This window comes from Lycorma delicatula, chromosome 6, assembly GCF_047948215.1.
Source record: "Lycorma delicatula isolate Av1 chromosome 6, ASM4794821v1, whole genome shotgun sequence".
NCBI classification, from domain to species: Eukaryota; Metazoa; Arthropoda; class Insecta; order Hemiptera; family Fulgoridae; genus Lycorma; species Lycorma delicatula.
This window is the reverse complement of record NC_134460.1, coordinates 117,237,496-117,263,936: the sequence shown is the minus strand read 5'-3', so window position 1 is coordinate 117,263,936 and position 26,441 is coordinate 117,237,496. Positions and strand designations below refer to the sequence as shown.

Here is a 26,441-nt window from a genome sequence, read left to right as displayed (position 1 = left end):
AATCCTTAACGTTACCAGGAGTATCATAGGCTCTATATATACATATATATAAAATCATAAATTAATATTTCTGATTTTTATCATAAAGTAATTTATTTGTGAACTGAATATTTTGTGCTTCTGTTTTTGTTATATATATGATGTTAATTATCCTGTATTAATAATTTATCCTACATTAAAGAGCAACCTATTTTTTGGCAGTCGTGTTTTTAATGTTTAAAATTTTTCTCTTTTTTGTAATGTATCTTTCAAACGTTACAAAGTTAATTTTTTTATCATCCCATAGATGATCAGTAATAGCAACAATATTTGGTCATCATCTTGTATCTATATCTAGATAAATAAATATCCAGCCGTTTGATCCATTCTCTAATAATGTGAAGATTAATTTTATCCATCCATCCACCCATTTGTACATAATTCAGTTTTATCATTATTATATACTGACATCAGCTCACACGAAGCCAATAATAAAACAGTGTCAATTGTTTTGAAAATATTTTTAAAATTCTGAAATATTTTCTAGAAAATTTTCTTAAATATTCTAGAAAATTTAAAAATAATACGGCAATGTGTAAAATAAATCTGCCTCTTTTTTAATCAATCGTCTTCATCACGATTTTTTAGCTTGGAAGGTGAAATAATAAATGAATACATCTTAAAGTGGGTGAAATTGTTTATTTGTATTAGTTAATTTGTTTTATTTTGTGGTGAAATTGTATTTTTTATTTTATTTTTTTTATTTTATGAACGGTTTAGAAAGTATAATATCTTCTGTAGGTCGTCTTATTAGCTAAGTTGAATTAGGTACTTGAACTAAAAGGATTGAGGGGGTTGATTATCCCCTATTACCTATCAATAACAAAATGAAAATACATATTTGCTCCAGATAAAATAAAAAATTTTACAGTTATATAACTATTAAAGAAAAAAAGGTAATAAACAACGCATATCGTTGTAATGCATTAAATTAAACGAATATAGCAGTGTTTATCGCATAACAGGTCTGACTACTTTTAATCGTATATGTATTACTTGTAACTGTCAATAGTATAAAATTTGTTACAAGATTGAAATAGTTTCTTAAGGATAATTAATAATTGGTTGACCTGACGTGGAAGAAACACTCCTGTTTATATAATTAATAGATTACAATGGCGTAACTTATAAATGAAGTTAATTTTAAACTGTTTTATTTTAACTGGAACAACCAATGATTGTTACTAATTTAAATTGACAGGCAAGACTAACCACCGCTTGACCCTATCATTTCGGGTTGGCTGCTTTAACTCAGTCGAGATGGTCTGTAAAACTGCATAGCTTATTGTCGGCACTATAATGACATTCAATATATTTTCGTAATCCACTTATCCACACTTATTACGATTTTTTATTAAACATTGAACCCTTTCTCAGAAATTTATATTAAACATAAAACTAATTTCTCTATTTTTAATTAATTTTTTTTTTTTTTTTTAGTTGATAAAACTTTTCTATTGTGTATGAATCTTTTATCAAAATTTTTTAATATACATTTTCACTAGGAAATATATCTTTTATCTGAACAACCTAAAAAACAAACCAGCATTCCTTATATTTATCCCTTATATTCTACTCTGTGTAGAATGGTTCAGCAAGAATGTAACTAAATTTCAGGACATACTCTACTGGTGAAAATAAAGAAGAAAGTTCATATTAACATAAGTTCGGAAAAGCTTCGTTAGAAAGTATCGGTCGGCAAAGATTTCGCTCTGACTTGTACGCCTTCGGTAAAATTAAGACTGTAATTCTTGGGACCCAATTTAAAGAGTAAATTTAGTGGTTTTATATGAAATCTGGTCTAAAAAATTTTAAATAAAAAATTGTTCTCAGAACTGTATTTTTAATATTTTTTGATAAATCTGAGACAAAAGATTGGAGTTGAAAAACAAACTATTTTATGTTTGGCGTAAAATAACTTTGTTAAATGTGTAAAAACAAATAAAATGGTATGAGTGAAGTCCACAGAAACTAAATTCGAACGTGTAAGAATGTTGGTCTGCCAACTTATGAGATTGCTTCAAAAAAATTCAGATAAAATTAATTATTAGCTACCATTAAACATTCCGAATAAACTGTTTTACTGATGAGTTGTATTTGATTGATTTTTAATCTAGATTGTCTATTTTTCTAAAATATTTAACTCTTTTGTTTTACAATTCTAATTTTTTTTTTTTGTTTATTACCTAGATAATTTGCCATATTTTGATATGTTTTGTTTTTAATAAACGTAGAAATTCTTACGTTTGTATTTAGTTTCTGTAAACTTTATTTATACCATTTTACTCAGAATCAAATTCTCTAGAAGTTTAGATTAAAACTTTTTAACTATTGTTTATTAACTATTTAACAAAGTTATTATACGTTAAATATAAATAGTGTGTTTTTCGACCCCAGTCTTTTGTCTTTTATCTCAGATTTCTTAAAAACTACTAAAAATACAATTCTAGGACCTATTTTTTTTCAATGTATTAGGCTAGGTTTCATATAAAACCATTAAATTTATTCCTTTAATTTAGGTCCCAAGAATTACAGTCAGAATTAATTTTACCGAAGGCATACAAATCAGGCGAAATCTTTCGTCAGCCGATACTCTCTAACGTAGCGTTTCCAAACCTTTTTTATTTTCAATAGAACATGTTCTAAAATTTTTTTATCGTCTTTGTGAATCACTCTGTATATTAAAATACAAAATTTATATTATTTTCATTATTGTAATTAAACAAACTGATTAAACGTAATTTTAAAAGGGAAAAATGTGTCATATTAATGATTATTGAAGGACATATGCTCTTTTCTTCAACCGCTATAATCCGTTAATAATAAACACAAAAATGCTCTTATTTAAATCATTAATAAACATTTTGAATAATTCCAAAATAGTATTCTACTTCTGTAAAAGTAATGTAAAAGTAGTAAATGTAAAAGTAAAAGAAGTAATGTACTTCTACTTAGTGTAAAAGTAAGTAATTAGTGTGAAGCTAACACATACTTTTTACTTATTAATCATCGGGTAAATCTTCTTTGAGCACCGAAAAATTGAGAGATTAGAATCTGCTTGAGATATCAATTGCAGAGGAGTAGATCAAGATTCAATATATATCCTTTACAAATAGTCATCTAGTTGAAATGGTTTAAAATTATTTTTCTGTACAAGTAATTTATGTTAGTATTCGAATTTCTGGTTCGAAGCGCGGTCAGGAAACAAGATTGCCATTTCATCTCATCCTCTGAAGCAATATCTAACGGTCATCCCGGAGAATAAAAAAGAGTTATGTTTGTATTAGAGAATCATTTATCAAACAATTAGTTATCTATACTTATCTAGTTTTTTTATAAGCGAATAAGTGAGTTCTACATTAAGAAATTTCTAAACATTTCAGAAAATTTCAGTACGCTCGGAAAATCTCTTAAAAGATTGAATTAAACTTCTAGACATGTGCATTATGAATTATTGTTCACAATTTTCATAAACGGCATAAGATATTAAATAAGTTATTAGCGGTTTTACGAACAGAACCCTCAAATCTGCAGAAAAATTCCACACAAGAAGCTTTTCACGGAAAATTGAGAGAGTTATGAATGTTAGATGGAAGAAGACGGAAACTAATAGGAAAATTTTGATAGAAAAACATGATACACGTTTAAGTGACTAAATTACTTAAAACTATGAAAACTCATCAGGAGGAAGGAAGACGATTGTTATTTCAGACAAGTCATACCTTCACTCAACACACGTAAAATGTTATAGTTGGACAGATGCTTCTAATACGTAATGGCTAAAAGATTCGCATCCAAAAATTAAAGCTGATATTTTTGTACACCAACGGTGATCAGTAGAAATTCTGAATGCATTTTTGATTCTTAAATTGGGCCAAAAGGTTGTAAAATATCGGAAGAACACTAATTCTGAAATTTATGAAAAATGGTTGGAAACAAAAAGGTTAGTTCTAAACTTTCCATCTCGTTCAATTTTGGTAATTGATAACGCTCGTTATCATAACGTAAAATTACACAAGGCGTCGAATTCAAATTGCAGAAGAAAAGAACTAAGAATGATTACAAAAAAGAAATATTTCGTATTCAGATATATTAAAAGTGAATTGTAGGAATTAGTAAGATTGAATACTACCGCTAATTAATCAAAATAATGGAGGACTGGATCACAACGAATTAAGATTGCTACCGTACTACCTCTGAATTGAACCCGATTGAAATGATTGGTTCAAAAATGAAGTGAGTTTGCGAAAGAATTTATCATGTTGGCAAATATAATAAAATAGATAGGTGAAAAAATTATCTGAATTGCCAGTTGAATATTGGAAGCAAAACTGAAAAAAATACCCCTTAAAAATAGAACAGAATTATTGTGTGATAGAAAGAGTTGCCAACATGTGAACAAAAATGTTTAGAATAGCTAACAATGTTAGAGAAAACAATGACAATATCCACTGAATTTCAGTCATCAGACAATGATGATGCAGATGATATGGATAGGATTGGGCCACAAATCTAAAAAAATCAGTTTTTACTTTTTTTTAAAATAAAGAATGAAATTATTAAAATGTAAAAATTATAAATGGAATGAAAAAATAATAAAATTAAGTAAATGAAGAAATTAAAAAATAATTAAATTTAAATATTTTTGAGAAATATATAAGTAAAAATGTCATTAAGGAGAAAAATAAAGGGAAACACATGTTTGCCAAGAGTGCATTCACGTACATTTATAAAAATGGTTATAGTTTTGTGAATGCTCAGCATGAATTTCAAAGGCAGTTCAATATTTATTGTGATTGACTTGTTCCATCAGTCTATGCTCTCAAGATCTGGATTCAAAATTTTGAAGCTACATTAAGATTATTTTTTTGATGAAAATCTGCAATGTAAATACAATAATACACCCAAGGATGTAGTTTCAATGAGAGAGGCTACTGAACAAAGTCTATGTCATTTTGTATTACTCAAGCTGTCTGAATCAGTTTCTGATACATTTTATATAAAGATCCATCTCTAGAAAATTTGAGACACTACTCCACCGCATAGACAAGACTATGAAAATTAACCTAATCTTTATAAGAAATTTTTTTACAATTGATTAATAAATACTATGAACTAGTAAACAACTCATAAATGAGCGATAAAGCTGATTTTCATACATCAGATTTGTTAATAAACAAAATTTTAATTTATGATGCCTCACCAAAGTAGTAGCATTTCATATGACAGTACTTCATAATTCCAAAGTTACTGTATGCTAAATGACCTTTTCCTGTGGAATTAATGGACCTTTCATTTTTGAGGTGGTAGAGAAAGGCTGTCAATATTATTAAAGCATGTTTGTTATGTTCATTTATTAGCCAATATTTCAATTCCAGAACTCACTTGGCATTCACTATCATTTTTTTAACAAGATATGCTACATTATAAGCATACCAAAGACATTCTGGCTACATTTTTTCCTACTTATATTAATCTGTCTCTTAATATGAGAATGTGATGTAGTTGGGTAACTTATGTAGTTGACCTTAGACTTTTTTTTAATGAAGGCATTTGTAAACTCAAGCATTCAGGAATTGAAATATTAAAGAAACAAGAAATTAATCAATTCCTGTGGAGATGATGCAAAGAGTGATGAGTGAATTATGCAGCAGCTTAGCAATGCATACAGTAAAATGTGTCATCTAAAGGATGTTATTTTTATGAAACTGAAGGTTGCCAAAATTATTTAAATGGACTTTTTTTACAAATGTTTTTTTATTTTCAAAAATTAAGTGCATGAATTCATTGCTAATGTTTTTAAAATGATCCAGTTCACTGACAATTAGTGTTAATAATAATTATAAAATAAATATGTCAATGATTTCAAAGATTAATAAGTAATCGTTTTTTATTTTTAATACAAATAATTTTTCACGGCAATTAAAAATAAGTACTCAGCTTCATTAAATAATTTTTTGCATTAATTTAAAATTTTTAAATAATAAGTATCCAAAAGCAAAAACAGTATTCAAATGGGGCTATTCACCTCTCTATTCTACACCAATCTTTTAATTTCAACATAGACTATGTACTACAGAAGACATTATCAGTTATTAATTTTAATATAGTTTTTGTGTTTTTCTATAGTTTTTACCTTGTGGAAGGGTTCTCCATAAAAAAATGAAAGTTATTTCAAAAAAAGACTTATTTGGTGATTAACATTTATTTGATTTATTATTTTGTTTTGTCTACAAAGTTCTTCCTTTCATTATTAATACATTTCCCAGTTTTTTTGTCATAGTTGAACTATGGCAAAAATCTATGTACTGTAAAACATAGATATTGCAGCAATGTTCTTTACCATTAAAAAATCTTTTTTTATTATTCTTTTAGAAATAATCTAATTAAGAAATTACTTTTTAAAGGTATCATTTTATGATACCCTTTCAAAGTTGATTTTGGTTTAAAAGAAGTCTGCAAATTTTAGAGGGAAAGAAGGTTGAGCAATGGTGTATTCTGCAAAAAACTCTTTAATAAGGAATATCACCTGAATAAATAAAGCGTCCATCAATTGGTATTTCATTCCTCCAGCTGTTTCTTTTTCATTTTCTATTACAAACTCTGCTTCACTATTAAATAAGACTCTTTGTTACCTGTTGAACTAATGAACAACAAGTTTATGAAGGCAACATGGCCATGGTTTTAGAGTGAGTTTATTTTTTGGTTGAGTGATTATTTTTCCATCTCTGAAATCACTGCATTCTACTTTTTTCTATGTGGAAATTGTATGACCACATCTTGTCACCTGCTGTAACACTTAGAAAATTTTCTTTTCTTATTATATTATTTAAATGTTCCCAATAGGCAACATTGTGCTTTTGTTTCTTGGTTAGCAGCCACATCACAAATTTTGCCACAGTGTGATGCATATTCATTTGTTAGATCAATATCAAGCGACAAAGTTTTATGAATTTTCAATTCTCATATTTCACAGGGAGTTGGTTGACAATATTAACTGATAATAGCAAGTGTCTTCAATCATTGTTCACAATGTAGATACATTTCCTAAACAGCAACACAGCTAAATACATGGATCTGCATTTATATTGATGTTCTCTGAGCTTACCTGCCGGTCTTGTAATTCATCACCATCTTGCACATTAACTGAGCTTTCATATTACACGACTACCCAAAAAGTAGTGTAAAGTATTTAAGGTGTTTGTATGTATGTATGTTTGTCCCACTGTAGCAGTTCAACAGCTAAACCGATTTCGATGTGTGATCTCGTGTTGGAATACTTATGTTTCCAGGATTGTCAAAAGCTATATAAATATATATATGTATGTTTAAATAAATTTACAAAATTGGAAAAATTATTATACTATATACATAAAAATTATATACAAAATTTATATACATAAAAATTTTACTATATACACAAAATTTTCACCCGCGTGGTCTTTAATTATACAATATTAATAATTATTCTTTATTAAAGAGCAGTGTTTTAAAGAGCGATTTTTTTTGGCAGTCTTGTATTTTTTTATATTTTTTATTTATATTTATATTTATTTTTTTTGTATTTTTTATATTTATCTCTTGTTTTGATGAGTAACACTTTACAAATAAAAATTATTTAACTTATACTTTATTTAAAACTATTTATATGAGTGGCTGGCTGATATCATAAGTAAAAGTCTATTGTAGAAAAATAACCTTATCTATTTATAGAAGATTAAACAAAAATTTTACAACCTTTTTTAATGATAAATCACAAACAAATATATATGATTATGTGTATATATGTGATAAAATATTTATAATGTATGTAAAGCTTTTGATCATTTTTATCAAATCTGTAAGAAATAATTCTTGTATGATTGGGATCACCACCATGTATTTATATTATTTTCATAATTTCTAAATTGTGATACTAAAGTTTTGTTTTTGTTTTTCTGAAAACTGATTCTTCTTCAAAATTCTCAGTTATTATAATCAGTCTAATCATTTTTGCTGCTTATTTCATTGCACATTTGTTTAGTCCACATTATATCATTAATAAAGAGTTTTATAATAATAATGATAAATTGAAAAATTATATATCAAATATAAGCTATTTTAATAAATTTTTAAACCACCTAAACAAATAATTATTAATTTGTAGTTTTAAAATATTTTCTCTTTTTGTTTTGTTAATATAAACTATAACATGGTTAAATCATTTTTATAACTAAAATATGTTAAAAAATTATCGATATTGAGTAATTTATAAGAACACGTCAGTGTGTCTGAAATCATTCAGAAATTTTTTAATCATCTAATAATAAAAATAAATTATTATAATTGTAAAATGAAGCAATAACTAAGCCATATTCTAATATTTATAAATAATACTAAAGATTGATGTGGGACAAGGCTGTGTCAACTCAGTTTAAAAAAGCATGTTCATTATTACATAATATTTTAAGAAATTCATTAATCATTCTTTATACTTAAACTGCTACATTCAACTGGTTGTAGTTGGCAAATTTTCAGATGATATTAATATATAGTTGTATGGTACCATATGTAAGATTACTTTTTACTGGTAAAAGTCAGATTGTCGAATAAAAATTACTATTAATTATACTGTTCATAAAACCAGTTAACTGATACATTTTATAAAAATAATAACAGAATATGATGTCATAATAGCATTTTAAGAATACTAAATAAGTAAACAAATAAATGAATGTGTTCTACAGCACTATTGTATGATAATTAACTAGTTTGCATAATTATAAAAATTTACATTTTTTTAATATATAATCAAGTAATTCTATTCATTTTAATACCAATTAAGCTATGTTATAATTATCACGTAAGAAATTATTTAATGTTTCGTATTAATAGTGTTATGATGTAAAGTTATTTATTCGAAGATAAGTTCTTATTAAAATAGAAAATAAATTACATTGTTTATTATGTACCTCATTATTTTATAAAAGAAAGATTAACTTTTTTTTAATTTCCTCTGAAACAATTGTGAAAATTCCTTGATGTGTTACATTTTTTTATTTTAATTAATTTTTTTGTATATTTTGTATATTCTATTTCTTTATATTTTTTATTTTAATTTTATTATTTAAAAAATTAAAAGTAATAAATTATTATCAAGTTATGTATTGTCCAATATGCCTTAGAAAACAGGTTAATTGTAGATTAAAAGTATCTTCATCGATGAGTCATATTAAAGATAATTTTTAAATGGCTGTTTGATCTACCAGCTGTTTATTTATTTTTCTATATTTTTTTTTTAAGCTCTAGTCGGCACAGTTCCATGCACTGTCAATAGACATGAATGTTGTTCCACAGAATCTCTTGATAATTTCTCATCTTGCAAACTTGAAGAAACTTGTTTTTGAAGTCTCACTTTAATGTTCAAATAACAAATTACATAATGTTTTTATTCTATGTTGTCTCTCAGGTTTTACTGGAATTTAATTATTTCCACATTCCAAAGAGACTTAGTTCACATTCAGAAGTTATATCTTTATACAATCTTTTTTTCTTATTTTTATCAAGAGGTAGGTTTTCTTCTTTACTAATATTCCATATTAGCAGCTACATCTCATTCAAACAGTGTTTATCATAAGCATAGCCATAATTAAAAACGATAAAATTAAAAAAAAAAACTGTTAAAATCAATATTATTTTTTCAATATTTTTAATAATGTATAAAACCAAATTAAAAAAAAAACTTTAAAAAAATAAAATTATACTTTTTAATTCTTTTAATTTTCAGTTTTGAATTTGATGCTGTATTAAAAACTAGGAGTTCAGTTTTAATTTACTTACAATTCTTAAAAAGTCATTACTTAAAGTAAACATGAAAATGTATTATCTTTATTTTTAGTGTTCTTTTTTTAATTTATTCTCAAAAGCTAAAATGTTTGTTAATTGTTTATTAACATTATTGCTAAACCCACCGGGTTGGTCTAGTGGTTAACGCGTCTTCCCAAATCAGCTGATTTGGAAGTCGAGAGTTACAGCGTTCAAGTCCTAGTAAAGCCAGTTATTTTTATATGGATTTGAATACTAGATCGTGGATACCGGTGTTCTTTGGTGGTTGGGTTTCAATTAACCACACATCTCAGGAATGGTCAAACTGAGATTTAGTCTTGAAGTGTACAAGACTACACTTCATTTACACTCACACATATCATCCTCATTCATCCTCTGAAGAATTATCTAAACGGTAGTTACCGGAGGCTAAACAGGAAAAAAAGAGAGAGAGAGAGAGAACATTATTGCTAAACAGTTTTTACAGCTACTTTTAGATGTTACAAGATCCCAGTTAGATTTAGGCTTTAGATGATTTAAAAAATGTAGGAGTTTCTCAATTCGATCTGTATGTCATTTATGTTTTTTCATGGTTTACTCTCTATTAAATGCAATGATTTTGATCATTCTTTCATTTTTTTAAGAATGAAGTTTCTTCAATAGTTCCGTAAAACTTTTTTCTAGATAACTTAAATTAGAGCATATAGTATACATTTAGAAAGTGAGATAACTAAAACTTAATTTGATTATGATTACAATGGAGTAATTAAATTATAATTTTATTTAAAAGTTAGAATGCCAAATGAAATTTACCATTTAATTTTTCTATGTTTAACTGCAGAAAAGTTATTTAAGGGTTATTTAAGGGTTCTCATACTTTGTCAACACTCTTTATATAGCCATATATTGTGGATTATATATGTGTCGTTAGTGTTTTGTATCGCTGTTCAACAATGCAGTTGTTGAACATAAAATGAAAATACAAATACATAATGTCGTTTGATAGTACTCGTCAATTACAATCTAATAATAAAAATAAATTATGTTGAATTTTATCTTTTGAAATAGCGTACTACTTAATGTAAGTGTGGATGATATGAATTTCATTAGAACTCTAGTAAAAAACTCTAGTGAAATTTATATACTGCAAATGAAATATAGTTACTTTAATATTTATAACATCTGTGTTTATTTTGTAATAAAAAGAGCACACAATTGAGTTAAAAATTGGAAGTTGAATTATTATAATACTATGTTTTTAAAAAGATCCTAGTTTGTTCATAAAACATTTATAATAATTCAGAGATAAAATTGTTTTATATGTGATAGTATGTTGAATGAAGTACTTCAATGAAAATCATATACCCATTTGATAAGATTTAAACAACAATGTAATTTTACAAAAACAGACCTTTAATGTAATAATATTTCACAATGTGTTTCATTATATCACATATCATTCAAAATAAGTAAATTAGAACAGTAAAATAACTTAAAAATAATTTTTAAATAAAACAATAATTTAATTATTCCATTGTAATCATAATCGAATTAAGATTTTGTTATTTCCCTTTCTAAATGCGTATTATGTGACGAACAGTCTGAAGTGGAAGAATACAAAAGTGGGACATTTATTAATTTTTATTTTATTTTATTGGTTACTTAGGGCCAGTAATTATCTTGAATTGTGCATACACTTTAAAATTAATAATTACATAACCATATCAATGGCTATGTAAAAACAGTTTCTTCAGATAGATTTTTTTACTCTGTTCAAATTTTTTTACTTTGTAATAATAGTAACGGATACAGGAATATTAAAAACAAAAACTTTTTTTTGATAAAAACAAATTTAGAGAAAAGGCGTTAAATAAATACTACGAGCGTGTGTAAAGTCAACGTGGAATAGGAAATACGTAGGCTAATATTATTTTCTTTACATATATTATGTTTTTCAATTAATTTTCTTGAAGTTTCACGTTGAAAATAATTTAAAATCACAATGATTTTAGCTATTCAGTCCGCTACATCAATTAAACGTTAAATAATGGTGTAAACTAATGAATAAAAAATAGTTTCAAATTGTTCAAATAATATTATAATTTTTACATTGACAAAATTTTCCTTTTAAGTAATCTAGAAAAACCTTACTACCTTACTACAGGATTGCTGGAGGAACTTCGTTCTGAATAAAACATGAAAGAATAATCAAAATCGCATTTAGTAGTGAATAAAGCATGAAAAAATCATTAAGAAATTACAAATCGAATTGAGAAATTCCTACACTTTTTAAATCACCTAAAACCTAAACCTTAACTGAGCTCTCGAAACGAAAGTAATGAAATGTAATAAAAATAATATAGATGGACCACGGAATATAAAAAGAGGAAGAGAAATGATTATCGAGGTAGAAGAATTTTGTTATTTGGGAAGTAGAATTACTAAAGATGGACGAACCAGGAGCGACATATAATGCCGAATAGCAAAGGCGATACGAGCTTTCAGTCAGAAATATAATTTGCTTACATAAAAAATTAATTTAAACTTCAGGAAAATCGTTTTGAAAGTATATGTTTGGAGCGTAGCTTTATATGGAAGTGAAATTTGGACGATCGGAGTTTCTGAGAAGAAAAGATTAGGAAGCTTTTGAAATGTGGTGCTGTAGGAGAATGTTAAAAATCAGATGGGTGGAAAGTGACAAATAACGAGGTATTGCGACAAATTGATGAAGAAAGAAGGATTTAAAAATATAGTAAAAAGAAGAGACAAATTTATAAGCCACATATTAAGGAATCCCTGGAATAGTCGTTTTGATACTGGAGGGACAGGTAGATGGGAAAAATTGTGCAGGCAGGCAACGTTTGGAATATGTAAAACAAATTATTAGGGTTGTAGGATGCAGAATGGTTTGTAGCTTGGAAAGCTACATCAAACCATTTAAATGACTGAAAACAAAAAAAAAAGATAATTAAAAATTGATTTTATTTAAAGTTGTTTGAAATAATGTGTTTTATAAGTGTGCAATACTGCAATTGACCCCAAAGAATTAAGTATTTTGTGTGGTATTTAAACAGCAATAGAATTTAAATAAGGGAATGGTAAGTGGAAATAAGTGAAATTAGGACGAAACTTTTGTCAGCCGACTCACTAATAAAGCATTTCTGAACCTATGTTTATATGATGAACTTTAGTGTTTTATGGTTGTGAAATATGGACAATTGGAAAAAAACAGAAATGTAAAGAATGTGGTGTAATGTGGTGTTGTAAGAAAATTTTGAAAATTAGATGAGTTGATGAAATAGAAATGAAGTCTTAAAAAAAAATAAGTGAGAAAAGAAATTTATGACGGAATTTTGTAAAGAGACGAGCTAGGTTGGTTAGTTAGGTATTTTTTATTAAATTAGTTAATAACAAAGGGATTATAAATGATAAAAACTATAGAAGTTGTAAAGAGTGGAATTTATGAAGTAGATAATCGATAAAATAGGATGTAATAAATATTTTGATCTTAAAAAATAGGGATAGAACAAGAAGAAATGAAGAATAACTACAAACTATTCAAATCACTGCTGAATCCAGGCTGATATACGTATGTGCGTGCGAGCATATAATTGTTGATCTTGAAGATTATATTCTGGTTTCCACTCATAATCGTACTTCAATACCTCATCTCATCTTCTTGAATTTTTCAAAATATTTTCGTCGTATTTTGATCATTCTAAAGGTTCTTGGCTAACAACGCGTTTTATTTTGTTTCCTCGATTAATTTTCACCTTACATATATTTTAATGTAATATGATGCTTGTTTTACAGTAAAAATTATGTAACATTAAATTTTACACGTTCTCACCTTTTCTGACATTTTACGTGGATCCAAACAATGATTTAACTTATTTCAATGTGATCCTTATAAAATAAAGGGAATGTTTTTCATTTTCTTAGATTGCTATTGTATTTAATTTTAAATGATTAAATCACTTATAATACTATTGTTTATACATTTCCCCCATTTTTTTTAAATTTTTAATAAGTATCTTAGTGTATATGTTCTTTCTTAATTAAACTCAAAATTTAATACAAAAACATTATTTTTTAATACTCTTCACCTTTTTCGGTGAGAAAATCTTTCACACTGAAATTATACCCTTATTCAAGCCACCCATAAGTAATAATTATACTGAGTGATTCAAAAAGTACTTTTCAACTTTAAAAGCATATGAAATTTTGTTTAGATAACTTACAGATGTGGATTTAATAGAAAAGAACACCAAGTTTTGACTCACGTAGTTGATTATAATTATCGAATTCGGCCGCCAGTTCTGTTTTCAGTGTTGTTAAAATGGGATATATTTGTGGGTGCGGATCGAGCTCGCTGTGTGTTTTGGTTTCAGGATTTGCAGTCAGCATCTGCAGTTCAATGGATGGAAGCATGGCAGCAAGAATGGCACGCCACGACTAAGGGAAGGTCCTTGTACAGATTTATACAGAATCTGGGGGGATGGTATGCCTCTTCATCGTTTTAAAGGGCAACTCCCGTTGCCCTTTAAAACGGGAAAGTTTTAAAGTTTTAAACCAGGGCTGACTCGCCCTGGTTGGAGAGCACTCTCCAAACATGTAAATTTAAACCAATATTTGTTTCGGTTCCACCTGGCAGCTGATGAGCTGTGCGTCTGGGGGGAGGTCCAGTCGAACGAACACATGATGTTCGACTGCCCAGCTTTTGGGTGGCCCAGAACTCAGGCCACCCTGGAACTTAGAGGTCAAGTGGAAAATTGGCCACTTACAAGCTGCTAGTCAATGTGGCGAGTGCCGCATTGTCGGACCGTGTGGGAGTTCTTTGATGCGGTTGCTTTGTTCAACCGGCATCAGTAGTTTTGCTTAAGGGAAAAGTCTCCTACCGCATTGCTGTAGAAAGCTAGCCGAGAGATATGGCTGGCTACCAGCCAGATTAAGGTACCATGCGCTTTAATGGTGGACAGGTACCTGCTGGCATTCAGCGTCCTAGGCGTGGCAGCGAATTGCTTCTTTGACGAAATAAATTTAATTATCGATAGTCATATATGTTTTAGTAGTTCACGGGTGCGCCTACCCAGTTTAGTGATATATGACGAGTGGGCGGTGGGACACGCAAGCGAGTAGTGGATGGTACCACGCTTATTCTGCTCACGCTTTTAGGTTAGCTCTAGGAGCTAGTTAGGACACTGGTCGCTAAACTGTTTCGAGGCTCAGTAGCTGTTTGTGGCACAGACATTCATTCGGTCTTATTCTTTAGGGCGACCGAATAGGGTGGTGGCGGGAGAAATTCCAAGCAAACCAAAACTGCAGTTCAACGTAATATCCGTAGAGGGTACGGTAGGAAGCCTCCTACCAGGCACACAATTTACTCTTGGCGCCAAGCATTCGTTGAGAAAGGTTGTTCTGTTAAACATACAAACTCACCAAGATGCCTAACGCGTCCCTGAAGCTGCTGTGGAACAACTCAGAGAAAGCTTTGCACCTCGTCCGAAGAAATCAACTCGACGTGCGTCACATAAAACTGGCATTCCACAAACTACTGTTTGACGCGTATTACGTAAACGGTTGCACTTAAAATCATAAGAAATAACAGTGGTTCAATACATTACAGATGACAACAAAGTTTCTCAGCAGCAGTTTTGTGTGGAAATGATGGATAAATTGCAAATAACGATACATTTTCAGACAGTGTAATTTTTAGTAATAAATCAACGTTTTACATCAGAGGAAAGATGAACATCCGTAACTGCCAAATATGGGGTAGTGAAAACCCTAATGAAAGTTTGCAGCACATTTGAGATAGTCCTAAGGTGAATTTTTTTTGTGGCCCCAACAAAAAAAGACTGTGCGGCCCGTTCTTCTTCCAGGAGGCAACCGCAAATGGTATCGTTGATCTGCTGATGTTTTAGTTAGACGATGATGATCAAGATGGACGCCATTACTATCAGCAAGACGGGGCACCACCTTACTACCGCCTAGAAGTTTGAATTATTCACTTATTTCCTTTAATAACAGGAATAACAATAAATAAAAAATGATTAAAAATTCAATTCTCAATTGTATTTATAGGAGTAAGATTTCTTGATATTCGATTGCTAGGTCGGTGGATTGGTAGTGAAGGCCCAGTTACATGGCCACCTCGCTCCTCAGATTTGATCCTGCTAGATCTTTCCTTGTGGGATTTCATTAAAGATCGGGTTTATGTATCACATCTACCTGCTGATCTTATTGAGCTGAGACTTCGAATTAACGCCGCAGCTGCACAGATAACGCCCGACTGACAAACTTGATGTGGTTTTTTATGAAACGAGACTTCAATCGAATCTGTAAGTTATCTCAATAAATTTTTATATACTTTTAAAGTTGTAAAGTCTTTTTTGAATCACCCTTATATTAGTATTATTACACTATTAAAACTAAAGGTAGCGTTGTACGAATAATGTAAAGTGTTAATAAAGAATTTCCCTATACAAATCTCCAAGGCGGATAACTATTGCATATGGGTTCTTTTTCTCAAATTGATCTCTTTTTGAACAGGCCTCGTAGTAATACTTATATTGTAATGCATTCATAAGAGTAAATAAGTTTCATAATAGAAGTGATTAGAATTTGCTTGGTATTATGTTTATCTACCGGAAAAAAAATTAAAAGAGCTTTTCTATTATTTACTGACTTTTTAAAAAATTTTATTTCTAATTAAATGTTACGATTAATTACAACATTACAAAGAAGATAACTTGCTTTATTTGTTGCATGATTTATCAACACTCATGAAATATAGATCCCGTGCTATATCTGTTATTTTTTATAATATTTCATTGCGTAATTACTTGTAGAATAATAGTTTTGTTCTATCAGTTACTTTATGATTATTTTTTCTAAAATTATTATTGAGTTTCAGGAAGGACAATTATGCGATCAAATATAAAAAATAAAGTAAAATTTAAAACTGGACCAATGTTGTGTCTACTATTATCGGAATAAGGAAATTTATTATTTTTAGTACTTATTAAATCGTTATTTTTATTATTGTGCTTTATTAAATGTTATGTGCGAGATATTACCCACAGATTGTGTTATATTCAAAACACATTACATAAATAATATACGTGTTTTCTCTTTAATATTTTAGTAAATACAGATCAAAGTTTAAAGTACGTTACTCAAAAATACTAATATTAATGTAAGATAAGCGAGAATAAGATAACTTGTTATTCAAACACTTACTGAATGTTATGTTACCGCTCAATTCTGTTTATTTGTAAATATTACTTAGTACATTCTATATACGTAAATTATGTAGATTAGCACAATATTAAAATCTTATTTTTTTAGTTCTATCTTCTTGTAAACAATCTGAACTCACGGGAAAATCTTATATTACTGTCCCGCCATAAGTACTTACTTTTTCAAATATTGTTCTTGCTCTTTATTAATTAATTTAATTAACCTTAATTAGTTAACCTTAATTTTTATTGAAGCGAAACTTCGTAACATAGGCTTAGATTAAATTTTTCTATTTTACGTAAATAAATAATTTTTATAATATGTGTATTTCATTGTTAGTTCATATTTATTTTTAATAAAAAATTTATCATTTGTGCATATTGCTTATTCAATATTGGATAGGTGACCAATCGTCCTCCTTGAGGGATAACAGTGCTTCTTTTGTAAGTTCTATTCTCTCTTGAAAAGTGCCCTTTTCGATATTTGATGACTAATCTGTAAATCTCCGTATTCCATCAATGCCGATCCGATCCGTTGCGTATAATATGATGTATTTTTGTATTTAATAAATTTTTAATTTAGGCACCCATACACAACTATCTCTTGAAAAAACAATTTTTATAAACAATATACAATTCAACACACTAATATTACACCAAATATTCATTTAATGGAAAAGTACTCATTTAAATAATAATAATTAATAGGCATGTTAGCATAATTACAATATAAAATGTTACAAAAGTTTTTATTATGCATTTATTACATTATAGAGATTCTGCATTGTTGTTGCAACGGTTAAAATGTTTCTTTTATTTTCGATATTTTTTCTTTAAGTTATTTGCGTCCTCCTTTTCACTGTAAAAAAGTTGATCACTTTTACTTGCACGTTATTTTACTCCATTAATAATTCATATAATATTGCGTAAGAAGCTTCGCTTCCGTCGTATGTCCACGCAGCGATACACTCGTTTAATTTTTTTTTATAGATAATTTACAATGCATTTATTCACTTACGATTTATTATTAGCACATATGAAACCAAAATGTATACTCTTTTGATATTTATTGAAGTGGTTAAAATGCTATCACATCGTTTAAAATTTGGTACAAAGTAATTGCGCAATACGTTATCACAGTTAAACATTTTATAATTAGGAACAATCAATCAATAAGTGTTATTCAAATTAATAAAAAATGTCAATTATAATCGGTGCACTTATTAATGATATATTTTATAATATTTAATGATTACACAACATATCATTAAATTAAAAAAATGAAAAATATAGTTTTTTTACAATAATTATTGCGCTCAAATAACAGGCGGGGCTGGTAATAAAAAAGATCCCCCTCATGGAGGTACAAGCAGTTTGTTATGCCGAAAATGTTGTTATACGTTGAGTTTAACGGCAATATTCATTCACTAATATATGAAAACCAATTAGAAAATGTTTACTACGTCATTTTCTTTACATCAGAGTACAACTAAAATAAATAAGGTGGTTTATTAGAGGTCAAAGTCTACACTTGTAATACGTAGAGGTGTATGTTTTGATTATATGACGTTAAAAAACAGTTAGCATAAAAATAAAAAGTTAATATCTTAATCACACAGATAAGCTGATGTAGTGTTCGTAGTTGCATTGTTTATTGCGATTTAAAAATATCAGTTGCAGACGTGACGTGTAGTTGCATCAAGTATGTTGAAAATTAAATTTTAATAAATAAATATTGATATTTATAAATATTTTTCAAACTATACATGGCAATATCTCCTTACTTTTCTTTCCGTCATTCTCAACTCTAAACTCTCAGATTAGCTTTGAGATAACATAGTTTATTTTTTTATAAAATTAAACGATACTCGTCAAAGTTTAAAAAGCGTAAACACATAGTTGCGAAGTAATTCTAATTGGAATGTCTGAATTAGTGTTAACACTGATAATAAATAATGCAGTAAATGGGATGATAGAGTATCGGGGTAGGACTTGTAGGTAGGAAGAAGCCAGTCGCCGGTCCAGCAACCCATCCTTAACTTGTTTTTATCAACTGAATTTTCTAAACTTTGACGATTAATGACTTATATAATATATATATTTAAAATCTTTAAATTCTAATTTAAAAAAATAAAATTTTTAATTTTAATCTCTTTACTCTACAGCAAGCTCGATAACAATATTTTTCAGTATTACACGTTGGTTTACTTCTGCAACACAGACCTTAGGGTCCGGCATATAAACCTGACGATTTTTGAGGGGTAATAATTAAACTTTGTTTCGTAGTATTAAAACATCTAGTATATCAAATTAAGATCAATTTTTGCAATTTATAGTGAATTACTTACATAGATTTTTTTTAATTTGAATACTATGTCGTCCAAATGTTTTCCGTTACTCCTCACACACTCACTTAACCTCATTCTAAAATTTGACATTGCTCGCTCAATCATCATTTCTGGAACTGCTTCAATTTCTCGTTGAATGGCTTCCTTGAGTTCTGCAATTGACTGTGGTCGATTGCTGAAGACTTTATGTTAGAGATACCCCCACAAAAAATCACAAACAGCCAGATAAGGTGAACGCGCTGGCCAAGAAATGTCGCCATCGGGAAATCAAACGTCCAGGAAAGGTTTCTCGTAGAACATCCATTGCGATTCTCGCCGTATGGGCTGTGGCACCATCCTGTTGAAACCAAATTTCATGTCCTTGAAAGTCATTCAGTTTCGGTCGCAGAAATTCATTCAACATGTTTACGTATCGATGAGATGTTACTGTTACTCTGCGATTTAACTCCTCAAAAAAATACGGGCCAATTATGTTGAACTTTTAAACCGCACACCACACTGTAACATATTGACTGTGAAGTGGTTTTTCAAGATTTTGCCGTGGATTATGCGAACCCCAATAACGGTAATTTTATCATCATAACGGTCTTTATCACATTCATATCTCACAAAACTAAGAACTGAAAAATGTTTGCCACATCTGTTGATTCATCAAATTAAATACTAAAAATCACTTGGACTCACTTGCTGAATTATGTGATCGTGAACATCGGCAGCAATGTCATCGATTCGCCTTGATACTGTGTTGTTAGAAACCGGAATTTTTTCAACTTTTTGCATCTTCCACGCCTACTAAAAAACTGAGCATATCAATTGCAGCAGGCAATATGAGGTTTTCTGTATGGGTTTGGACATCTTAGCTACTCTTAATGCTATGAGATAAGATGCTTCAACTGTACTTTTACCAGTATGCCTTGATTTACAAATAGAAGTTTGTTGATTTCTCAAAGTATGTAATTTTCTTTCAAAAAATTCCAAGAGTTTGCTTTTATGATCCTGATGTTTAGTTTCCAAGAGTTGAATTGATTTTGATGGCTTCATGTTTCCATGGAGAAGATTTGAAAGAAAAAATGCACTGTAGCTTTCCATCCAATGAGGTAAAACCATAATTTAAATAACTTTCCTGTACAATTTTGTTTTTTACCGGTCAGTTCACTGGATGTAGATGGCTTACTTCGTTTTTTCACAAATTTATCTATTTTACATAGGAATCTTATTAAAAAAAAAACCCCAAAAAAAACAAAAAAACAGTTACACCGTTCTACCGCACACTATAAAACAGAAACCTCAATTATTATTACTATTATTAATTTCAGTGAAAATACCCATTTAAAATTTAAATAAAGGCATCAGACTCACGCTTCGAATTCAAAACTAAAATGTCGTTCTGCAATCCCTTACGCCTCTTTTATATTGCTCAGAGCATGAGATGTTCAGACTTATCATATGCATGTTTGAACATGATGCTCTTACAGTGAATGTTATGCAAGCAAACCAAATTGCAAGGAGCACGTACACATCATGTTGAAACTTGTAAATTGCTCATATTTCTACACTTCATACATGCATGTTCATACCCGTCGTTGTCAACGTAGCTAAATAGTTTTAACTAGATTTCATTAAGTTGTGGTTAAGGGTCGCCAAATATTCATTGCATATTTTTTTTTACCTTTTAGGGATCGTGGAGCTAAAAAGGTGAGTATCACTGCTATATAAGTATCATCAGCCACGTATCTTTTACATTCACTTCTATCATGAATTATACTTTTCTGTAGTTAAGTACAAATAAGAACGTGAGACATACTTAGTCCTGAACTTTAATGAGTATTGTTTTTTCCCCTAATATCAGGGTAACAATCAAATGTTTCCTTAAGAAAAATCATGATTTTTTTTTTCTGGCCGCGATTTTTTATCTCTGCTTTTCACGTGAAAGGTTCATGTATTCTCCGTGTAGGGAAAAAAGGTTCATGGTTCGATTCCGTGTAGGTACAGTAGTTTCGAATGTCGTAGTTTCCCACACACAATATTACCAAGCAAAAATCTTTTTGAACTAAATTAAACATAAAAAAAAACAATATTACGAAAAATAAATATAATGGCAAGATTATAATCAAAATTGAAAAATGAATAAAACTGTTGTATGGTCCAGGGAAAAGATAGGCAAACCTCATTCCTGAATAATAGATTCATCTCTCTTTTCCTGTTTAGTCTCCGGTAACTACCGTTTAGATAATACTTCAGAGGATGAATGAGGATGATATGTATGAGTGTAGTCTTGTACATTCTCAGTTCGACCAATCCTGAGATGTGTGATTAATTGAAACCCAACCACCAAAGAACACCGGTATCCATGATCTAGTATTCAAATCCGTGTAAAAATAACTGGCTTTACTAGGACTTGAACGCTGGAACTCTCGGCTTCCAAATCAGCTGATTTGGGGAGACATTTTCTTTACGTTTTGAGGTATGAGAAGTACGAAAATATCATTAACTTGAAATCGGTTTTCGTTTATATATATATATATAGAGAGAGAGAGAGAGAGAGAGAGAGTGAGGGGTCTATGTATAATATTTAGTGGCTCGAAAATTTCCAAAACTAGGTACTAAATCAATTACATTGAAATTTAGATATGCTGTAGTAGTGTATCTGAAGTTGTGCGTGTGACAATTATGAAAATTGAAGTCTTATGAAAATTGATTTTTATGAAGTCTTTCTTGAGTTACACTCAGCTTAACGTCGAAAAACGTTGAGGTTATGTGAATGTGTAATAGTGTATTTTTCATAAGTGATTATGCAATGAGTCAAGTAGTGAGTTGAAACTTGTTGATAGTTTCTCAAAAGTAATCAAAATATTATAACGAAAAGTCAGTCTTCTTGCGCAGAACTGCGCAAGATTTCTGTTTTAAAGATTTCTTTTGTTTCCTATATTGCACGTTGAATGTATTTTGTGAAATATCTGTAAAATATCACTAAAAAATAGCCATAATAAAGTAATTTTAAAATTTTGTGAGGAAAAACTGCAAAAAAAAATTGCTAAAGACCTTGTAAAGTATTAAATTTTAGATAAATTCATATAAAAGTAAATAATAAATCCACTTAAAGAATAAACAAGTTATAATTTTAATAAAAACAAAACAGAAAAAAATGTTGTATGCAATTTTTATCGCATCACCGTATAAATTTCATTCTTTTATAAACAAGCTACAGATAGTTAAAAAAATAACCGTTTATTTCTTCTTTGTTTTGATTTCATCACACTCTTTATATAGCACTGTCCTTTTTCTATAGAGATTAATATTCTCTCATGTTTACTAGACAAAGGCTGCTGCTGTACGTGGGTTACAAGCTCCTATATATCTGTAAAACTATACACACATGTATTCCTTTCGTCTCTTTTGAATTATGTGTTTACATTTTGAACATACCAGTTAACCTTCAGACTGCCATTTAGACTAAGTAGAGTCTGAGATCTTGTTCTTTCTGAAGCACCAGTTAACTTTAAGGGCACACGCACATCACACATTTATACTCGAGCGCACGCGCGGTTACACACACTCACAAATTATGTCCACAACAGATTAAAAATATCTGCTTTCTCCCGCATTTTAGTTTACCTTTATTGTCTGATACTGACAGTTCTGTAAATATTTGAACGTAGAATAAAATAAGCTCTTGTAGGTAATTATAGTAAATAATTTTGTTAGTTAATAATAAAAAATGGCTCTTAATTGCTTTATTAATTATTTACATTTTGATATTGTTTCATCGCAGAAATTATTTCATTATAAATAATATGGTATAAATTATTTTTTATTTTTTTGAATATCCTTGAATTTCTACGAAGATAACATCTAACTTTAATCAATAGACGCAGTGTAAAATTATAATTAGATTCGCATCATAAATCTTCCCTTCACGTCATTAATATAATTAGAATCAATTTTTATAGGAGAAATATTAATTGTCTTTCTTTCTGATATTATTTTTCTTTAAAATTAATTGAAAAATAAGAAAACGAATTAACTTAGGTTATTTAAAAAGTTTAAATTGTATTTTTACATTATCGTGATCAATTCTTTATCAATATCTTCTTTCAAGTTTTTAAAAAACAATCTAGAAATTAATCGTTGATATCGGTTCAATCATTCGAGAAGTTTAGTGGGGAAAATAATGTAGCTTACAAAATACGTGGAGAGATACTGTAGTTGCCAGTGAAGCTAAGGATTACTTTTGCTGCTTTATATATTATTTTAATTTAGAATGTCTTGTTTTTATTACTATTACTACTACTTTCCATGATGAAGTTTTTTCTCTCGTTCCAAATCTAGTTTATAATTTTTATTTTTTTATTTGCAACACGATTCATTTATTTTCAAAAAGATTATGGTAGCTGTTAAAATAAGCTGAAGCCTGTAGTTATCTGCGTAAATAAAAATTCAAGACTGTGTTAGTAAATGTTTTTAATGATTAGATATTTATTAATTACTTGTTTATAAATAAACAAAAGATTAAAATCTTTTATTATCATTAATTTATTTTTCGTACATTGTCAAAAATATATGTAAATAAACTAATATGAATAAAATTAGAATACCTAATTTTTCTAACAGACCAATATTTTTTTTTAAAAATCAGAATTTTAGTACCGCTAAAATATTTATTATACATGTTACACGTACACTTTAAACTACATCAGATAATATGTTGTATGTTTTTTCCAACCAGTTTTCCAGTTACCGCTGGGCTGGGTGTATGTGATTAAACGAATGCAATTACCGTTACCAGCTTGCCATGCCTGACGTAGCTGCAGATGTAGTGCAATGTAAGTATAAATGTACCGGTAAACATGTAGTCTGGAACAGATTCAGGTGGACCACTGCTGAGACGTGTGGTTAATTACGACCCAACCACCAAAGAACACCGACATCAAATCACCGACATTCAAATCCATATAAAGACCTTTATATGGGTTTGAACCTTTATATGGATTTATATGCAAGGATTCGAACTTTAGAATACACACTTTAGACTTCGAAAATCAGCTTACTTTGCAGTGACGAATTTAATTATTAGTCTAAACCAGCGGGTTTACATTATAAATTAAATTAATATCATTACTAACCAAACTAAGTATTATAATTTTATATATATATAAAATGTATACATGAATACATTTTATATATGTAAGTACATTATGTGTACGTAAAACTTAATAGGACAATATGTCTAGCAAATTCTATTGAATCACATGGTCCATCATCCGTGTGTGCCCTCATTCATTCTCAATGCTTCCGATTTTAATATATAAATAAAAATAAATTCTTCTTCAATAAAACCCGTTTATCCTAGGTTCATTAGATTCCTGATTCTCCGAGTCCAAGGAATGGATCTTCACTTGATTTTTGGAGGGTGCGGACTGTAAAACGCTGATTTTGAATCCTTCCGATTAACGGATGAAAAGTTTTAAGATTATTTAAATTATGTGCACCGTAGAAACAAGTAAAATTTTTAATATCGTAGAAGAAGTTCGAGGCCCTCGCCACCGAACATCTTTCAATCCACAAAACCTTTTCAATCAACCTTTCAATCAACAAAAATTGAAATGTGGTAATATTCGAATAGAATCAAAATACTTTTTGAAAATGTCCCACTAGATTCCGGGATTCGTAAAAAATTAATAGTGGTAAAGAAGTTCAGTTCCCAAATTAATTTAGGAGACTGTAATTCCCTTTTATTAATAAAAACTGAAATATATGATAATTGAACGTTTTTTCAAAATAAGTGATGACTTCAGGAACAAATAAGATATTCAGTTTTGTTAAAAAGTAGAAACTTCTTGCCCATCCAAGTTTACTTATTTCTCTTTAATTATATAACAAAAAAAAAAAAAAAAAAATAGTTGATTTCTAAGAGGTTGCATTATCCTTGTCTCTCACACTACCTTCTTAGATTCCCTTTAATTAACAAAAATGAAAGATTCTATTATTTGAAACATTTTATTTTTCAATGTTCTGCTTCTAAGGGACAAAATTTCTACTGGTATCACACAGATGTGGGATCCTATTGCCACTGAAGTTCGACAATTCTTTCTAAATGTATAAATCTTTGTTTACTGAAGGCATTAAAATATTAATACAAAAGTTCAAAAAGATTATTTAATGTTCCTTTCAGTTAAGGAAAATTTCAGTTACCTCATGATTAATAAAAAATGTAATTTTAAAAAATTAATAATTTTAAATCTGAATTATCAACAGTCATCAGAAATTTAGCTTTATAACATATAATTTAGTATGTTATGCAAAACCAGTAAGTCGAGTATTTTTAGTTTCAATAATTTTGTCATTATTTTTAATTTATCTGACCTCAGATGAAGAAAATTTCCTACTTTTTATAACTCCTTTAACGAGTTAAAAATTACTTTACGGTTAATAAAAAAACAAATTTAAAATTAGTCGCATCTGACCAGAATATATTTTTTTAAAAAGATTGAAGAATAAAATTACAAAATTTCTTCGTCCATAATTATTGTGGGGTGAAAAATTATCCGACATATTTTATTATTTCCGATACTTCTTGTTAAGTGATAATAATTTTTGATGGAATTTAAAAACCAGTTATTTCTGCTAGAACAAAAAATACTAAAGTGCGTAGTTTTACTTTCAAATCCTTCAAAATAACCAGTTGTATGAAATAGAATGGAAATACGCAATACATAGTCAAACAATATAGCTTCCAGCAAAATAAAAGAATGATGGAAAAGTATTACATGACTTTTCCGGCTACGCCGATGAAGTCGTGATACCAAAATAAGATAAAGACATTAAAATTCTCAATTTTCGAATAAAAATATTTTTGATTTTAGGGGCTTCTTTTCTGTGGAGAAAATTTAGAAAAATTAATTTATAAAGAAGTGATAGAAGAAGTTAACAAAAAAAAAAATAGAACTTTTATGAAAAAACTTACTTCTAATTTAGGGTCCAAAATATAAATGCCAAAGCTACTTAATTT

At 28.9% G+C, this 26,441-nt stretch overlaps 1 protein-coding gene across 7 annotated transcripts in view; it reads left to right on the top strand.

Annotated features, from left to right (window-relative positions):
- LOC142326149 (ATP-binding cassette sub-family G member 4-like) overlaps positions 1–26,441 on the top strand; it is a 131,863-nt gene that overhangs the window by 10,796 nt on the left and 94,626 nt on the right. The window contains exon 3 of one of the 7 annotated variants that reach the window (XM_075368365.1): positions 24,159–24,255. The exons of the other annotated variants lie outside the window; for them this stretch is intronic. The gene's annotated coding sequence lies outside the window, so the exon portion shown is untranslated. The remainder of the gene's footprint in view (positions 1–24,158; positions 24,256–26,441) is intronic. 7 annotated transcript variants of the gene reach the window in all.